Source organism: Pongo pygmaeus, chromosome 16 (assembly GCF_028885625.2).
Source record: "Pongo pygmaeus isolate AG05252 chromosome 16, NHGRI_mPonPyg2-v2.0_pri, whole genome shotgun sequence".
In the NCBI taxonomy this organism is placed as follows: Eukaryota; Metazoa; Chordata; class Mammalia; order Primates; family Hominidae; genus Pongo; species Pongo pygmaeus.
In genome coordinates this window covers 37,970,601-37,989,699 of record NC_072389.2, presented here as the reverse complement: position 1 = coordinate 37,989,699, position 19,099 = coordinate 37,970,601, and the positions used below count along the sequence as shown (strand labels likewise).

General features: G+C 37.8%; 1 protein-coding gene and 1 long non-coding RNA gene across 5 annotated transcripts in view; one reads left to right on the top strand and one right to left on the bottom strand.

Moving 5' to 3' along the window:
- Positions 1-19,099, top strand: part of FMN1 (formin 1) — a 442,344-nt gene that overhangs the window by 245,990 nt on the left and 177,255 nt on the right. The window lies entirely within an intron of this gene.
- LOC134738275 (uncharacterized) overlaps positions 1-19,099 on the bottom strand; it is a 46,587-nt gene that overhangs the window by 15,842 nt on the left and 11,646 nt on the right. For both annotated transcript variants that reach the window (XR_010123931.1, XR_010123932.1), the window contains exon 2: positions 953-1,228. This is a non-coding gene — a long non-coding RNA (uncharacterized LOC134738275). The remainder of the gene's footprint in view (positions 1-952; positions 1,229-19,099) is intronic.

The following is a 19,099-nucleotide window of genomic DNA, read 5'->3' as shown; positions in this document are numbered from 1 at the left end:
AGCTCCTCACTGCAAGGGAAAGAAGAGGGTGGAAAAGCTAATTTGACACGGACGTGAGGCTCTACATTGACCCACAGAAGCAGCCAGATGGAACCTATTGGGCATTTTGATCCCTCCCTTCGCCACAAGAGTAGTTTAATTGGGATCTGGCTCCAGGCCCTTGTTACTAAATAACCTGAGTTTTAGTGTTTTCATTTTCATTAATTAACTTTCATGCTAGGTGCCTTATTAGTCACATTAGGCATTTTGCATGTCCAAAATATCTTAGGAGGTGAGAAGGAGGTCTTTATAAATAGTACAGAGCTGCAAGTACCAGGGGGTTAATTCATGGCCTAATTATCACATCACTTTTTACTCTCTTGTGGACTCTCTTGTACAACTTCCTTAGTTTAAAATATGCACAAAAACCAGCTTTTAAACTTTGTTTTCAAACGGTTATTACATTCATATTGACTCTAAAGATTTTGGAGCCTTCACCTTGGGTGTGGTTGCTTCCTTCCTGTCCAATTCAGGAACATAAATGTTCCTTGCAACCCTGGGATAAGACACATTAATTAACAAAGAAAGATTTATATAAAATGAGGCCAACTGAAAGCTATACTGCTTGAGCTGGGGCTCATTATAAATAGATCACTCTGTATATAATCATCTTACTAATGGAAAAAATGAGACGTTGGGATGGTTGCTTGGAGAAGAATGTGATCCAGAATGTAGCAATAAAACGCCTAAAGCATACTATGTTTAGAATGCTTTAGTAAGACATTGGAGAGACTGGGCCATGATGATGTTTTTGTTGTGTATACATTTACTCTTGGGGTGTGGAAGTATCTGAAAAACTTAGCCCTATAAAACCCAGCCATTCAGTTGCCACTGCAGGAAAGGATGAGCATCTGAGGCTGAAGGTGCATGAAAAAGAAGGTAGAACTCACAGACCTGCACAGAGAGTTCATACCTATGAATTCAAGATCAAGCTGAGATCTGGGCGTTTGCCTCAGAGCAATAGGATGCCAGTGACAAGGCTGTAGCAGAGGGCTGAGCTCCAGTTTCTGACCAGCTGCCTTCTCTAGCATGCCCAGTGTGGTGAGAGTCACCACTAGACTAAGTATGGAAGGTGGTAGTGTGGTAGGGCAGCAGAGGCTTCTGGAATCCCACAGGCCTGGCTGAGTCGTCATTCACGGGGCAGCAAGTCCCTTCATCTTTCTAAGGCCACTTTGTACAGTTTTCTAATCTGTAAAGAAAGAATAATATTAATGTCTACTTCAAAGGTGGTTGTGAAAATTAAAATATAGTATGTGAAATGTTTTGGCCTGGGGCTTGGCACATCAATGGTGCTTCCACCATGCTATTACCCACCATCATTGCCACTATCAGGAGTGGGAATAAGAATAATGAAACATACCTCAGTGTCATCCCAAAGGAAAGCAAGAGGTTGAATTTTAACCAGAAGCCTCATCTCTCATTCACTTATGGTTCCTGGACTCCAGGGGCTGCTAATTAAAATCTATTTCCCCTGTTCGGGTGTGTGTGTGTGTCCCACTGGGGCACAGCTATACAGTTAAAGCAAATAAATTTTAGCCAGATTCTCAGAGATGAATTCCTTCAGTGTGTACCAAGAAAAAACCACCCAATACAACAAAAAGTTTATGAAATGTATCTCCATTTTCTAGTTCTATTTGTATTTGGCTTTCATGGTAACCTGTGTTTGTGGTACAATTTTAAGAATGTCAGCTATTGGCAGGTAACATAATATCACCTTTTTAAATCTGTAGAGCATGATAGTCTATAAATAAATAAACATATGTAGAATGACTGATTTTGGTAACGTGAGACTCTTAAAATATAATGTTATTTTACGTTGGTTTCTTTATTAACAAATACACTGCATTAACTTTCATACAGTACTTGATTAAATTTTATCAACATAATGCATGAATAGAATATAAAAAGTCAAGCAATAGTAAGACTTTAAAAAAAAAGCAAAAGTTCTCCAAATCTCAATAAAATTTCAAGAAATTTTTATACAGATCACATCTGCAAATCAAAATGAAATTAAGTTAGGAATCATGTGTCAATAACAAAAAGATAACTAACAGTATTGAAAATACTTTTTTTTTCTTTTATTATTATTATTATTATTATTATTATACTTTAGGTTTTATGGTACATGTGCGCAATGTGCAGGTAAGTTACATATGTATACATTGCGGCATTATTCACAATAGCAAAGACTTGGAACCAACCCAAATGTCCAACAATGATAGACTGGATGAAGAAAATGTGGCACATATACACCATGGAATACTATGCAGCCATAAAAAATGATGAGTTCACGTCCTTTGTAGGGACATGGATGAAATTGGAAATCATCATTCTCAGTAAACTATCGCAAGAAAACTACATTTTTTAAACTTTTAAGTCCAGGGGTACACGTGCAGGTTTTTACATAGATAAAGTTGTGTCATGGGGGTTTGTTGTATAGATTATTTCGTCACCCAGGTATTAAGCCTAGTACCCATTGGTTATTTTTCCTGATACTCAACCTCCTCCCACCCTCCACCTTCTAATAGGCCCCAGTGTATGTTGCTCTCCTTTATATGTCCATGGGTTCTCATCATTTAGCTGCCACTTACAAGTGAAAAAATGTAGTATGTGGTTTTCTGTTCCTATGTTAGTTTACTAAGGATTATGGCCCCCAGCTCCATCCATGTGCCTGCAAAGGACATGATCTCATTTTATTTTATGGCTGCATGGTATTCCATAGTGTATATGTACCACAGTTTTTTAATCCAGTCTGTCATTGATGGGCATCTATAGGTTGATTCCATGTCTTTGCTATTGTGAATGGTGTTTTAATGAACATACATGTGCATGTGTGTTTATAACAGAATGACTTATATTCCTTTGGGTGTATACCCAGTAACAGGATTGCTGGGTCTAATGGCAGTTCTGTCTGTAGGTCTTTGATTAATCGCCACATTGTCTTTCACGATAGTTGAACTAATTTACTCTCCCACCAACAGTGTAAAAGCATTCCTTTTTCTCCACAGCTTTGCCAGCATGTTATTTTTTTACTTTTTAATAATAGCCATTCTGACTGGTGTAAGACGGTATCTCATTGTGGTTTTGATTTGCATTTTTCTCTAATGGCCAGTGAAGTTGAGCTTTTTTAAATATATATATATGCTTTTTGGCCTCACGCATGTCTTTTTTTGAAAAGTGTCTGTTCATGTCCTTTGCCCACTTTTTAATGGGGTTGTTTTTTTCTTGTACATTTGTTTCAGTTCCTTATAGATGCTAGATATTCAACCTTTGTCAAATGCATAGTTTGCAAAGTTTTTCTCCCATTCTGTAGGTTGTCTGTTTACTCTGTTGATAGTTTCTTTTGCTGTGTAGGAGTTCTTTAGTTTAATTACATCCCATATGTTAATTTTTGCTTTTGTTGTAATTGCTTTTGGCATTTTCATCATGAAATCTTTGCCTGTGCCTGTGTCCTGAATGGTATTGCCCAGGTTGTCTTTTAGAGTTTTTATAGTTTTGGGTTTACATTTAAATGTTTAATCCATCTTGAGTTCATTTTTGTATATGGTGTAAGGAAAAGGGGCCACTTTCAGTCTTCTCCATATGGCTAGCCGGTTATCCTAGAACCGTTTATTGAATAGGGAGTCCTTTCTCTATTGCTTGTTTTTGTCAAGTTTGTCAAAGGTCAGATAGTTGTAGGTGTGCCATCTTATTGGTGGCAGTGAATAGGTTCTCTGTTCTGTTCACTTGGTCTATGTGTTTGTTCTTGTATTAGTACCATGCTCTTTTGGTTACTGTAGCCCTGTAGTATAGTTTGAAGTCAGTAGTGTGATGCCTCCAGCTTTGTTCTTTTTGCTTAGGGTTGCCTTGGCTATTTGGGCTCTTTTTGGTTCCATATGAATTTTAAAATGGGAAAAACTTCCTTATTTTTAAAAATGTATGATCACACCCATAAATAAATAGAGTTAAGAAAGTAATTATAATGGAATTTAAAAAACACTTAACAGCAAAAAACAAAAATACTGATAACAAGACTCATAGGATGTAGCTGAAATGTATAGTCATGAGTATTTATATTAGAAAAGTAAAAGATAGATCAAAAATCAATTAAGTGCCTTAAGTCAATAACTAGAAAAATACAAATAAATCAAAGAAATTAAAAGGAAATATTAGGTTGAACAACAGGAAAAAGCCATTTTTACAGATTAAATATGGTCAAATATTTGCAATTTTCTGTGGTTTAACCTCATACATTTTAAAAGATGAGAATGGAATTTTTTAAGTTAAGTAGAGAACATCAATTAAAGACAAAAGTTTCTTCTTTAAAAAAAAGAATAACATTCAAAAACTTTTTACAAGATGAGCTAAACAAGCATAAGTAATATTAAGAAAGTAAAAGTGAATGTAACTACAGATGCAATAGAAATGTATAATACAATACCATGAACAAATTTTTGCCAATAAATGAAAATAATACGAAATAATTTTCTAGAAGAATGTGAATGATCAAAACAGTCAAGAAGTAGAACACCTGAATGGTTCCATAAATATTAAGGTTAATTAAATTATAGTAGTTTAAAATCGTCACACAAAATGCGAGATCCAGCTTATTTTATTACACTAAGCATGTCTTTCTTACACAAAATATTAGAGAATAGAAAATCATATTAAACTCAAGACTAGTATATATAATCTTGATAGCACAACCAGACAAGGGCAGGAAGTAAAAGAAACTACAGGACAATTTCTCTCATAGATATGAAGATCTTAACCAGAATATTAGCAAATGAAATCCGGAAATATATAAAAAATGTTTGATGATTAACTGATTTATTCCAGACTGGCAAATTTGATTCAAAATTAGTAAATGCTTTTTATAAATAATTAAAATGTGAATAGATTAAAGGGGGAACTATATAATTAAAAGATTATGGGAAAATATTTGATTAAATATGATTATGATTTATAATGAAATTTTATAACTAGGATTGTAAGGGAATAGCTTTAGCCTCAAAAGGAGTGTCCACGAAGCAGGCATGTGACAAAGGCATATTTGGTGAAAATTCGAAAGCTTTCTTTTTGAGATCAGTATGAAATAGGAATATGATACACATTTCTACCTCCTTTATTTAATCTAAGCAAGTGTAATAAGGCAAAGAAATCAAATAAAATATATTGGAAAGGAAGAAATGAAACCATGAATTGTGATTTTTCAGCATAGAAAATCTGTATTGACAAATTAAAAAAATGAGAGAATAAACCTAGTAGATATGAGATCAATACACAATAATCAATTGCATTTTTATACACTATTAAGTTGGAAAATAAAAATATCATTAGAGGGACATAAAATAAGAATAAATCTAAGCAAATATAGTCGAGTCAGTGTAGAAAATTATTAAACTTTACTGAAAGCATTAAAGTAGACCTAAATAAAAAGAGAGACATAATTCTCTTCATGAATGGGAAAGCCAATATTATAAAGATGTTAATTTTTCCCAAATTTCTAGTTTCAAAGTCATTTCAATCAAAATCTAAGAATTACTTGGAATTTAACAAGCTTATTCTAAAAATTTGCATGCAAGAACAAATGTTCAAAAAACAACTCCAAAAGAAAACTAAGTGGGAGATATTCTACCTCATATAAAGGAAAATAAGGTAATAAGAGCTAGTAGAGTGGCTATAGTATGGCAGTAATTGTCACAGGGAAAAATAAGTAAATAAATAAGGAGTGAAAATAATTGAGAGCTCAGAAGCAAATCTGTGCATATATGGAAATTAATACATGACAAATGTGGTATCCCAGATCAGTGGGCAAAATTGACTATGAATAAAAGTATTTTAAAAATTGAATATACATGGCAAAAAAAGGAAAATGGATCCCTACCTCACTTCATGAATAAAAGACAATGCCAGATGTAAAAATGAGAAAGGAAAAATTTAATAATTTTTGAAAATAATATAGGAGCCTATCTTTTGCCCTCATATGGAAAAGACATGGAAAGCACAAAACAAATAATGTGACTACATTAAAATAAAATCATTGACATGAACTCTTGCTCATCAAGACACCTTGAAGGTATAAAAAGATAAGCCACGTGCTTGAAGACATTTGTAATACATATAGCTAAATAAGAATTGTTACCCAAAATGTTTGTGGAATTCTTACCAATCAGTAATAAAAAGAAACTATGCTACCTGATTGTAGTAGATGGAATTATAGATCATGCACCTAGTTGCCCCATATGCCGACTTTGAAACAGTTCATTTCTATTTAGCTTCTTAACCATTCCTGCCTCTCCCAACACAGGATGCCTCTTATTCATCTATGTCTGGCATTCTGCCTCCCACAGCCATACCTAGGAATTTACCAGTCCTCCAACTTCACATTTTCTGTTTTAAAACTTAAAGGGCTCCCCTAGTTTTATGGAAGATAGATTTTATCTTTCAAATCATTAGGTCTCATAATTTGGGGCTAATTTTTTAGGAGAAGAGGAAGTCAAAAGGCCTTTACCACCCCAAATTCCAAGTGAATTTGATTCTCAGATCTTAAAGGCTATTCCCTTGTTGCAATATGACTAATTAGGGATGTACATCTTTGCTGGAATAATTATTTCAAGGGAAAGGACACAGGACTAGAAATCAGGCATCTAGGCATCTCTGGGCAAATCATCTGCCATGTGTGTTAGACCCTTGTTCATCTAAGAGAACCTCTGGGTGCATATGTTCATGGTTCCAGTCAAGATGGGTGTAGACGCTCACTCTTCATGGATGGCAGCGGGTAGGTTTTTTGAGTCACTATGTTACGCCATTCACCTGAAAGCCTGAATGATAGAGTACGATACGCACTTGTTTCCTGTGATAGCTGTGCTGTGAGAGTAAGAAGGAGGATAAGACTAATTATGGGGGAAATGTGCTGGGAAATAACACCGCAAGCCCTAACAAAATGTTGCAGCAGTTCTAAAATATCTACTAAAATACAGTATTATTTCATCTTTCTCTTTTTACCAACATTTCATGGAATATTTATTTTATATTCATGGAAGGAACTCAGTGAACCTGTTAGAAGCAATATGGCACTTACGTCTCAGCAGCTGTTAGCCAGAAAATTAACAGAGTGGAGTGACTTGGGTTGTAAGTAGTGTACATTATGGCAATGGCGGCAAATGAAGACTATGTGAGAAGTTATCTGCAAAAGGAAAATATGAGGTGCCCTAAGTATCTTTAAAGGAAGAAATGTTTACTTTGGAGTTCTGTCTCAGATTTTGCCTTCCAGTGGCTTGAGGCACTGCAGCTAGGGGTGCTCACTATCACTGGCTCTTCACCGCTACACAGGAGTGGGAAAGAGCCAGGTAATTTGCATCATGGGTATCCTCTAAATCAAAGGCCATCCATCATTTCTGATATATTGAATGCAATGATTATCATATCAAAGACATATGATGACATTGAAGATAATAACTTTTCTGTTGCCCATTATCTCTAACCAGCTTGGCGTAATTATTAGCATGTGTTCTTTCCAAAAGCCTAACACTCGAACATGTTGGAAAGAAAAAGCCCTATTTGAGCCACCAAAGATATACGTGTGTGAGACTGGGTTGAAGTTTTTATTATTAGATGAGAAATTATATAGACAAGACAAGAAGTCCAAAGGTCATGCAAACTTTGTTATTTAGAGGTTTTAGGAGGGCACTATGGCTGTCTGTATACTTGGGATTGGCTTTTCATGAGAAAGTTATTTCCAATACTTACTGAATGAGTACAATAGCTTTAGTAAAGGACTACATGGAGATTGATATTCTGAAAGGGGCTCATGGGAAAAACCTCTGGAAATCAGGGATTATAGAAACATACAGATATATATGTATTGACACCATGCTAAGTGCCAATGATCGGGAACAAAATAGTACATTTATTTAGAGTCACTTCACCACTCAAAATATGGTACATGGACCAGCAGCAACATAATCACCTAGAAGATTATTAGAAATTTAAAAATATCAGCCCCTGTATTAGTTTCCTAGGGCTGATTTAACAAGTCACCAACTGTTGACTTGCAACAACAAAAATGTATTGTCTCATGATTCTGGAGTCTAGAAATCTAAAATCAAAGCTGTTTGCAGGGCCAAGCTTTGGTAGCTCTGGTTCTGTCTGTGAAGGCAAGGCAGTGAATGCACTGATGTCTCTTGGTCTTTTCTTCCTGCAAGACTCCATCATCAATAGGAAAAAGCATGTGATTTTGTTTGGGGGTTTGTTTTCTACATTACACAAAATCAGAAATCTGCCCACAGCCCTACCCTCCCCGCTCCAACCCATCACACCCCCACACTGCCATAGCCTTCACCTGCTGTGGCCTCCGCATTAGCCTTCTGAGTGGAATTCATCAGCCTGAAAAACAAGAAAAGGGTTTTTCTGTCTCGTCAGGATGGGGATGGGGTGCCAAATATGTTCTCAGACTCAGGACAGGGTGACAATTTGCCTTTTCACATTTCTTGGTGAAGAGCCTAGATCCTTAAAGTAAACTTCATCCAAGCAATTTTGTGTGTCCCCAAAAATAAGGCCATGGAAGAGATTCAGACCTAACAGTTTGACTAAACAGTGAAGCTTAGTTTTTCTTGAAACATTTAATGAGACAGATTATCAGCTTGGGTGTGGAAAGCTTATTTTAATGGCATTATCAGGCCAGTTGACAGAGGCCTCTCCCCAGAAGCCTACCAGGCCACACTGGCCATTAGCAGCAAGAGCTGTTTGCACCACGTCGGATGACATTTCATAACATGGCACTACACAGCCAGCCAACCAGCTCTTCTGGGTGTGATTCCAGAGTGGCAGGGGATGGAGCAGGGAAGAAGAGGGGGACCAAGGAAACTGAATCAGCATTTGTACTCCTGGGCACCTGCCAAGTTACAATTGCATATTTCCAAAGAAGCGGTTATTCTCCCGTAGGAGAGAAAGCAAGATGGCTGTGGTCCTGCCCTTCCCCTTCCGCAGGCACTCCCTTCTGGCACTGGCTTGGAGGAATTGTTGCTTACCTGTCCCATTTGTAGTCACTGCTATGTTAGAAATGGGAGGGAGGGGACTTAGAATAGCCACAGCTATAAAAGGATTGTTCCAGATGCTTCCCCCATGATTTTTTTCTGTGCATAAGGCCTGTATCCATAGGCTACCATGCCTCATTGCCTTGCATCGTTTTGTATCACTTCTTGGAATTTCTTTCCATTGCGAAACTCTCACTCTGTTTTCCCAATTAGATGTCTATTATTTAGAAGATTTTTTGATTTGGATGGCAGTTAAATGAGAATAAAAATTAAACCTAAGGCCTTCTTAATATTCTCTCTCATCTCGCAAAGATACTGCTCTGTAATGCAGCTAAAGTTTAGACCCTATACTAATTTATATTTATAATTTGGAGGTATTCAGACTAAAGTATCAGTGCAATCATCAGAGCCTGTAGCCCTTGAATAGGTGAATCAATTTCTGCATCTCTAACGTAGGATTCTACCTGTCTTCCAACCCACTCTACAAGAATGTCTTAAAGAGGAACATAACAGTCATTATGAAGGTACCTTTATCTATTTGGAAACCCATGACTTAGAAGTGGGATGACTGTTCTTAAGACAAGCTGACTTGTCATCAGTAGCATATCTACTTTATACCAACCAGCCTCTTAATGTCCATAGTTTGGCCAGGTGGTGGAATTCAGCGAGTATTGATGTGAAGCATAAGCAAAAGATAACACTAGTTTGATAGCACAAAAATAGAAGTTGTATTTTTTAGAGTTGTACTTGGGAGAATCAGATTGTCTAATTTATGTGTATGCTCCACGCTGTTGTTCAGTCTTACCAAGAAAGGCCAGATCACATATGCACTTGTTCTATATAGCTGACCGTGTACCCTATGTGGATATTTGGTATACAGGTCGAGTATCCCTTATCTGAAATGCTTGAGACCAGAAACCTTTCAGATTTCTTTTTTTTTTTTTTTTTAACCTTTCAGATTTCAAATTTTCCGGTTGAGCATTCCAAATCTGAAAATCCAAGACCTGAAATACCCCACTGAGCATTTCCTTTGAGCACTGTACCAGCACTCAAAAAGTTTTGGATTTTGAAATACTTCGTATCTTGGAGTTTTTGAGTTTTGAATTTGGGATGTTCGACCTGTATATCATTGTCATGAAAGTAAATGTCTGCTAATATATGGATTCTACATTTATTTGTTTGTTTTTGGTGGGGTGAAATAGTTGATTCCGACAGGAAAAGCAGCAACTTTCACATGCCCTTAGTTCCCTGAAGTGCCAGCAGCTATTCATTGGTGATATCACATGTAGCTGTATTTGAAAAGACTCTGCTTATTTGCCAGGCTCTAGGATAAAACTGACTGTGCTGGAGATGGAAACCCTGTGACTGGAACTGAGTATGTTCAAATGTGAAACTTAAGCCAAAGAGCAAAATATGCACTCAATCTGGTATAGGTATGAATGTGTTTGGTGTCTAGCAAAGGTGTAGATGGAGAAATTAATCAACTTCCTTTCAGACAGGGAAGGCTCCATGGAAGAAGAGGGCTTCTGTGTTTCTCTCAATTTTGTAGCTATGCCAAACTCACTTGGCTGAGCAGACTTCCAGCACTTGTGGTCTATTCAGAACCATTTATTTTTATTTTTACTTTTGGCCCTGTCTGCCAAGCTCAGGCAGAAAGCTGAAGATATACAGTGTACAGATTTTCTGTAGATGTGAAAATCCCACTGGACCTGACAAGAATTCCTTCCCAGCCTGTCTGGCAGAACTTTTCTAGCTGAGGTTGAGGGTATGATTTTCCCAGTGTAGCAGATCTGTCTTCCCATTTTTGTCTTAATTCTTATTCACAGAGGCAGGCTTTAAAAAAATTCACATATGTGAGGAATAATAATAATATGTCTATACTGGCTTAACGTACAGATTTAGACAGTGTGGGCCTGCCTTTCCCACTCTGGAAGGCGTTGGGAGAGTTCCTTAGGCGATGTAATAGTACGCATGTGTGACATGCCCTAATCCTGGCATGTGGCAGAGGTCTGGAAAGGCTTTACCTTAAACTAGGCATGTCTAATAGGGTTGAACGCAACCTGTGAATTTGCCCCTGCACAAGGTCAGCTTGTAGGTCAGTGGAATGCTGCACAAATTGCATTCTCCTCCAGACTGTAATTATACCTAGGAGAAGGCCATGTGCTGCCAAGTTCAGCTGACTCTAGATAGGACTGAGATAAACTGAGGGCTTGCTAACATCTCTCAAAAACTGATTTTTAACAATTTGAAATAAAACATCTCCTGTTTAAAAAAAAATGGTGATCTTGAGGTTTCTGAAGGAGGTTAGTGTAGGGGATGGTGACCAGCTAGCTGTTTTCTACCTTCCCTGAGAGCAGAAGAAGATTGTTCAAAATGGGAGCATGAGGAATTTGAGTCAAACATCAGGTAAAATAGTTCACTGCCAAAAGTCTCTTAATACTAGAAAATGACTTTGAGGATTATTACACATCAGGTAATATGCATATGAGGACAAAGAAGAATGAAAAGTGAGTATGATAAGGGATCATAGACTAGGAATGGGATGAACAGTTTAATTTGTATTTACAATTAGCTGAAGTAGTACTATGTTGTATTGTTTGAGAGAAAATGGCTGTAAATGTGTGCATTATCTAAATGTAACCTGAATAATTTCTTAAAGTGTGCACATTCTTGTAAAGTAAGGTCTGTACTTAAATACGTGGACTTCTGGGCCAACCCAAAGGCAGAAGGATAAATTAGATGAAATTTGTAGGTTTCTTCAGTGCTAAGTGTTAAATGACTCCAAAATCCAATTCAACCAGAGTAACACTGGATAAGCAATTTTACAAAGACTTACACTCTGCAGCAAATGTTTTCTGAACTGTCTTTCCTGAACAGCCTGTAGTAGCCACTTTTCCCCCCAAGAACCTATATGGAATAAAATCGAGTTGGGAGCTTAAAGCATAAATTCTATCTACTGGCTTCACGTAAACATGGAAAATAATTATTTTGACGTTCATATTATTGGTTCCTGCAGCTTGGTTTTTTTCGCAGGCTGCTTTTTATGTTATGTGGGGATAAGGCACTAACCTGTGGGCCAGGGGCTTTCGGGGAACCCTTCCTTTGTTATTTACCTAAGGCAAGCTAACTAACTCCTTTTAATATGATGAAGCTGGATACTAATACAGTCAGGAATCCCACTGATGTCTAACAATCAAATGTGATAAACTGACCTCATGGTTTTGTGAAAGCCTCTGCTGCTGTTGGGTCTTAATGCCCGGAAGAACCTTTACCCTAGTGGCCATGAAGAATGGAAAGAGTCCTTTCTGTTTGGACACCCAGACCATGAGTTAACAGTGTCTTTTGGGGTTCATGTTCTGCAGAGCCTGTCATCTCTCAAGACTCCTAGATGGAGAGGTTTTATAAAAGTGAGATCTGGATTTTTGTTTCGAAAAAAAGGCACTGGATGTAACGTTCTTTTGGAAATGTGTTTGAGTTACCTGGAAAAAGATTGTGCTAGAAACAGCCACCTTTTTCAAACTCCCTTTTTAAATAAGAGTCTTGGCATTTTCAAGGATCGTATACCTGAGAAGAACTACAAACTCTTTAAAGTTACTGACCCTATGAATAGCTCCTGTATCAGTTATTTATATATGTTTGCCCTCTTTTAAACTAGTCTTTGAACTCCATTGAACAGACACACACACAATTTTTATTTTGTTTGCAGTAGACATGGGAATTTGCGTATTGTGAGTACCATTGAATTGGACTGTCTGCCTTTCAGCGTTGATACAATGATGAGTAAGGGCAGGCCTAGAAATAGAAGGCTGAAGGCTGGTCTCCTGACTTTTCTCTTAATAACTGATTTACTAGATCATGATGTTGATCCCATTCCACAGCTGGCCAAGAGGTCATTCATGAAAGCTCAGAAGGCAAAGGTTGAAAACTAGAGGGAAGGACTTGTAGTTTATGGCTAGAGTTCTCAGTTTTTGTATTTCTGCTTAGATGGTGATATTGTTGGGAACCTTTTCCTTAGGCCAAATAACTGAAAAATTGTCAAAATAGCACAGAATGCTAATATCAAACAGAAGCTTAAAGAGTGGGTTGGTGCTTAATAATTAGGTTTTTGAGTCAATTACCAGTTTCTTATAACTTTTGTATTTGAAATCTGTGCTTATGTAAATATATGTATTAAATTTCCTACCATAAAAAGAGCAGAATATTAGGTATCTGATAATTTCAGGCAATTTATGATTCTAAAAATTTCCCAGATTATCACTATGATCACCAGTCCACAGCGTTCAGTAAATAAATATATAGATATGGAAGGTGTGATTCATTGAATTTGATTTCTTTCAAGCACAGAATAAGAGATGTCAATGGATTTGGAAGAATAAATACCCAATATTAGTTTATCTTCATATAGTTTTTCTCTTCCAAGGGGAATTTTTGAAATTCACTTTTTCTGTCTAAAAGTTAACTTACTAATAATGAATATAATCCGACAAAAGAAAAGCCAGGGAAATTCTCAGTTAATAGATGGTTCAACATAAATTGCGTTCTGGTTATTTGAAACTTAACAATGATTCTAAAAAAGTATTCAGAAAGCAAAGTAATAATATTGGTTGACAACAAATTAAAAAAAAAAATCTTTGTCATGTTCCACATCTTTGTTCTCACTTTTTCTTGTTCTCTTCATCAGTTTTCTTCACTCTTTGTCTTTTTTTCCCCTTAATATTTTCTTCCTCACTACTCTACAATAAATTCTTCAGTAATGGGTATATATCTGCGTAAGGAGGTTGTAAGATTTGATAATGAACATAAAAAATGAATTACCATAAAAATTCAGTTAGCTGTGCTTCTTGCTTTAATGCCCCAGCAGTGAGATAGCTATGCATACTTTACAGGACTCTTGAGCCTGAAGTATTGTTATCACTCTGGAAGTCCACAGGGGGCCACTAAAGGAATAAAGGTTTACAATATTGCAATGCTCACTGCCCCCAGTGCACAACTGTCCATTTGGATTGGCTAACGTGCAGAGGAACACAATACCAGTGCTTAGTGGAGCTATAGTAAAAGGTCATTTTATTCCCTCTTCTTCTCTTTGAAAATGACTTTTATGTACAGCAGGCTCTTTGTAAATCTTTTTTCCTCTTATTTAGCTAAGTCCTTATTTAAGTGTATTTGCATTATACCAGCCTAGTAGATCTAGTAATTGGAAAATATAGCAAAAACAATATAGACAATTCATAAGATGTGACTAATAAAAATCATTAAAAATGCAAAACAAAATCATGAAAACACATTCCACCTGTTTTTCAGTCAACAGTTTTAAAATTGGTAATACCTAAAGTGGGTGTGGGAACAGAAAAACAGTTGATCTCAAATAGTTGGCAGGGTAAGTCTAATAAGAAACAATTCTGAAATATTTATCAAATTTTCAAATGGGCATATTATTTGAATGACTTCTATGAGTCCTATGAAAATACAAACTTGCATGACTAAGGATATATCTGCCTGCTTGTTCACTGTAGCATTCTTAACAATTGACAAAATTTGGAACATGTCTTCAGACAGAATCTTCGCTCTGTCACCCAGGCTGGTGAGCAGTGGCTTGATCTTGGCTCACTACAACTTCCGCCTCCTGGGTTCAAGCAATTCTCATGCCTCAGCCTCCCGAGGAGCTGGGATTACAGGCGTGTGCCACCACACCCACCTAATTTTTGTATTTTTAGTAGAGATGGGGTTTCATCATGTTGACCAGGCTGGTCCCAAACTCCTGGCCTCAAGTGATCCACCCACCTTGACCTCTCAAATTGCTGGGATTACAGGTGTGAGCCACAGCGCCTGGCCAAAATTTGGATGATTTCTAATTGTCCTTTAGTAGGGGAATACTTAAATGATGTGATGTTTTTAGAAATGGCTCTGCCTGCACTGACAAGGAAGCTGTCAGTAATGTATTTTTGCATGAAAAAAACATGCTACACAATGGAAAAAAAATGTGCAATAAAATGTACACTTTTTCTTTTAGTCTTCAAGTTTCTTTTTCCCTCCTGTCTACTTCCAACACTTTCTCCTCACACCCTGCTAGCCCAATTTCTAACCAATCTCAGAAAGATCTAAGTATATATCAAAGTCTTGGGTTGTACTGAACCATTTCTTTGTGTGTTCAGAAGTCTAATGTGTTATTTTCCTCCATTTGTTTCCTTTCAGTTATTTCGCATATCTTAAGGAAGATCTTTTAAAATATATGTTTCTTCTACTCTTTTTCTCGTTATTCTTCCTTCATTTCTAATTCTTTTCCTCGTAGTTTGTTTGGTACTGTCCTCCAATTATGAAGGAGAGGCCAGCCCCCTTTCAGTGAAGCCTGACTCAGTCTCAGATCAGTCTGCTTTTACTCTCACTGCCAATATGGCCATAGGAGCCACTTTGTGGCTGGGAACATATTTGGTGGAACCCAGCCACTTTTGTCTTCTCTCTATCCATGGATGACATCGCATTTGCCTCTCAGAAACTAAAACTGGGAAAGGGGGAGGTAATGTCATCAAGATGGTGGACTAGAAAATACCGGATCCTTGTTGCCCCATGGAGACGCCAGTTTTAAGAATACATGGGCCAGTTCTCTTTGTGAGAAATTCAGAAATCAGTTAAGAGGCTCCTACACCCCAGGTGAGCATGAAACCAGTTGTATTGAAGCTAATAGGAAGATTCATGGCACTCACTCATCTGACTCCCTCCCCGGCACAATACATTGATTTAGAGAAAACTACCTCCTGGCTTCTCCTTCGGGAGGGGGAGAGAAGACTGGATCTTAAGTCTAATGTTTAGACTTTTGGGGAGGTACTTGAAAGACTGGTTTCTGTTGTGTGTGAATCTCAGAGCTAACAGGGAAAGATGCCAGGTTGGGAACCACTGAGAAGAAAGATGATGATATGAATTAGTATGCATTCATTGCAGTTGCCCCTCACCCTTGCTCAGGGCAGAGTAAGTGAGAGTAAACCTCCAAATCCTGGCTTCTCCTTGGAGAAGGAAAAAGTCGGAGCATCCGTCCAATGCTCTGGCTTTTCAGAGGGCCACCCGAGAGACTGATTTCTGTCTTGCCCGACTTGGAGTGCTGATGGGACGCAGCATACTCTAGATGCCTGGAGACTGCTGAGAACGAAAAGCTAGATGGCCTGCAGTACAGTAGACAGAGGCCAGTACAGCTCAGCAGCTTCTCCCACAGGGATTGTAGGGGAAAGAAGAGTGGAGCTTGTGTCTAGTGTTTCATCTTTTCACAGTGTTGTCCAATGAACTGTTTTTTCTTCTTTCTCTGCTTCCTCCTCCTCTTCCTCTTCCTCTTCATCTTCACCCATCTTTTCTTCTTCTTCTTCCTTCCTTTCCTTCTTTCTTCTCCTTCCTTCTTCTTTCTCCTCCTCCTTCTCCTCTTCTTCCCACTCCCCCTCCTCTTCCTCCCACTCCCCCTCCTCTTTTCTCCTTTCTCCTTTTCTTCTTCAACTCTGTGTGTTCATGGGACTTGACATACTCTAGATGTTTGGGGGCAGATGAGAACAAAAAGGAGCTGGACAGCTTACAACACCTCCAGAGAACCTGCAGTACCATAGACAGACACTAGAGAGAGCAGGGATTATGAGCTCCTGAAAAACCAAAATCCCTCTAATTGGGAATTCACATACTTAAGTCCAGAGAATATTTATCCACAGAAAAGGCTTGAAAATCTCCCAGAGACACTAATTGGGCTGATTGGCAAAGGTCTTTCTCTGTATGAAATCAGTCTGTAAAGAATGGGAATGGTGACTTCTTTTTCAAATCCCAACACAAAGTAACAAAGCACACAAAGAAACAGGAGCATGGACCAACTGGTGGAACAAAAGAAATCAAACCAATCCTATAGACACAGATGTATATGAATTACTTGACAAATAATTCAAAATAAATGTCATAAAGATGCTCAGTGAGCTCAGGAAAAAGATACATGAACAAAATGACAGTATCAACAAAGAAACAGAAAATATTATAAAGAACCAAACAAATATTGGGGCTAAAGAATACAATAACCAAATTTAAAAGCTCACTAGTGGGGTTCAATAGCAGACTTAATGAAGCAGAAGGAGGAATCAGATAAATCAAAGAGAGGTCATTTGAAGTGATCCATTTAGAGGAGCAAAAAGAAAAAAATGAAGAGGAGGCTAGGTGCGGTGGCTCATGCCTGTAATCCCAGCGCTTTGGGAGGCTGAGGTGGGCAGATCACGAGGTCAGGAGTTCAAGACCAGCATGGCCATCATGGTGAAACCTCATCTCTACTAAAAATACAAAAATTAGCTGGGTAGGGTGGCGCATGCCTGTAATCCCAGCTACTCAGGAGGCTGAGGCAGGCGAATCGCTTGAAACTGGGAGGCGGAGGTTGCAGTGAGCCAAGATCACACCATTGCACTCCAGCCTGCGTGACAGAGCAAGACTCCATCTCAAAAAAAAAAAAAGAGTAAAGAAAGTCTAAGGGATGTATGGAACACTGTCAAGCAGATCAATAGACACATTATGAGAGTTATAGAAGGAGAAGGTAGAAAGGAAAGTATATTGGAAGAAATAATGGTAAAATATCTGGGGGAAGAAATAAACATTCAGATTCAAGAATCCCAGTGGATCCCAATTAGGAGAACTCAAAAGACCACACTGAGCACATTATAATCAAACTGTCAAAAGTTAAAGACAAAAAAGAGAATTTTGAAAGCAGGAGGAGAAAAGCAACTCATACAAGGGCACCTCAACAAGACTATGAGAAGATTTCTCAGCATGAACTTGCAGACCAGAAGGATATAGGGTAATATATTCAAAGCAATGAAAGAAAATTACCAAGTAAGAAAACTATATCTGGAAAAACTGCCTTTTGGCTGGGTGCAGTGGCTCACGCCTGTAATCCAAGCACTTTGGGAGGGTAAGGCAGGTGACTCACGAGGTCAGGAGATTGAGACCAGCCTACCCAACATAGTGAAACCCCATCTCTACTAAAAATACAAAAAATTAGCCAGGCATGGTGGTGTGTGCCTGTAATCTCAGGTACTTGGGAGGCTGAGGTAGGAGAATCGCTTGAACCCAGGAGGCAGAGGTTGCAGTGAGTGGAGAGCATGCCATTGCACTCCAGTCTGGGTGACAGAGCAAGACTCTGTCTCAAAAAAAAAAAAAAAAAAAAAAAGAAAAATTGTCTTTTGGCCAGACACTGGCTCACGCCTGTAATTCTAGCCGTTTGGGAGGCTGAGGTGGGTGGATCACCTGAGGTCAGGAGTTTGAGACCAGCCTGGCCAACATGGTGAAACCCCACCTATACTAAAAATACAAAAATTAGCCCAGCATGGCAGGGGACGCCTATAATCTCAGCTACTTGGGAGGCTGAGGCAGGAGGATCGCTTGAACCTGGGAGGTGGAGGTTGCAGTGAGCCAAGATTGCGCCATTGCACTCCAGCCTGGGTGACAGAGTGAGACTCAGTCCCCCCCCACCAAAAAAAAAAAAAAGGAAAAAAACTGTCTTTCAGAAACAAAAGAGAAATAGATGTTCCTAGATAAATAAAAGTGTAGGGTGTTCATGACCACTAGACTTACAAGAAATGATAAAGGGAGGCCTTTAAAGTTGAAATGAAAAGGTCATGACATGGCAACACAAAAGCATATGAAAGCGCAAAGCTTGTAGATAAAGGTATATATATACAGATAAATACAGTATACAATAATGATGTGGATAAATCACTTTTAATTCTGGTATAGAATTTATACCTGCCAGATATTAAAAACAAATATAATTATAAAAATATGTTAATGGATACACAATAGAAAAAATATAATTTGTTATATCAATTACATAAAGTGTGGGAGTGGAGAAGTAAGAGTAGAATTTGTATATGTGATTGAAATTAGCTTAAAATAGATTATTATACCTATAAAATGTTTTATGTAAGTCTCATAGTAACAACAAAGAAAATGCCTATAGAAGATACAACAACAAAAAAAGAGAAAAGAATCAAAGCAAGTCACTATAAGAAACACAAAAGAAGTCATCAATATAGAAAAAG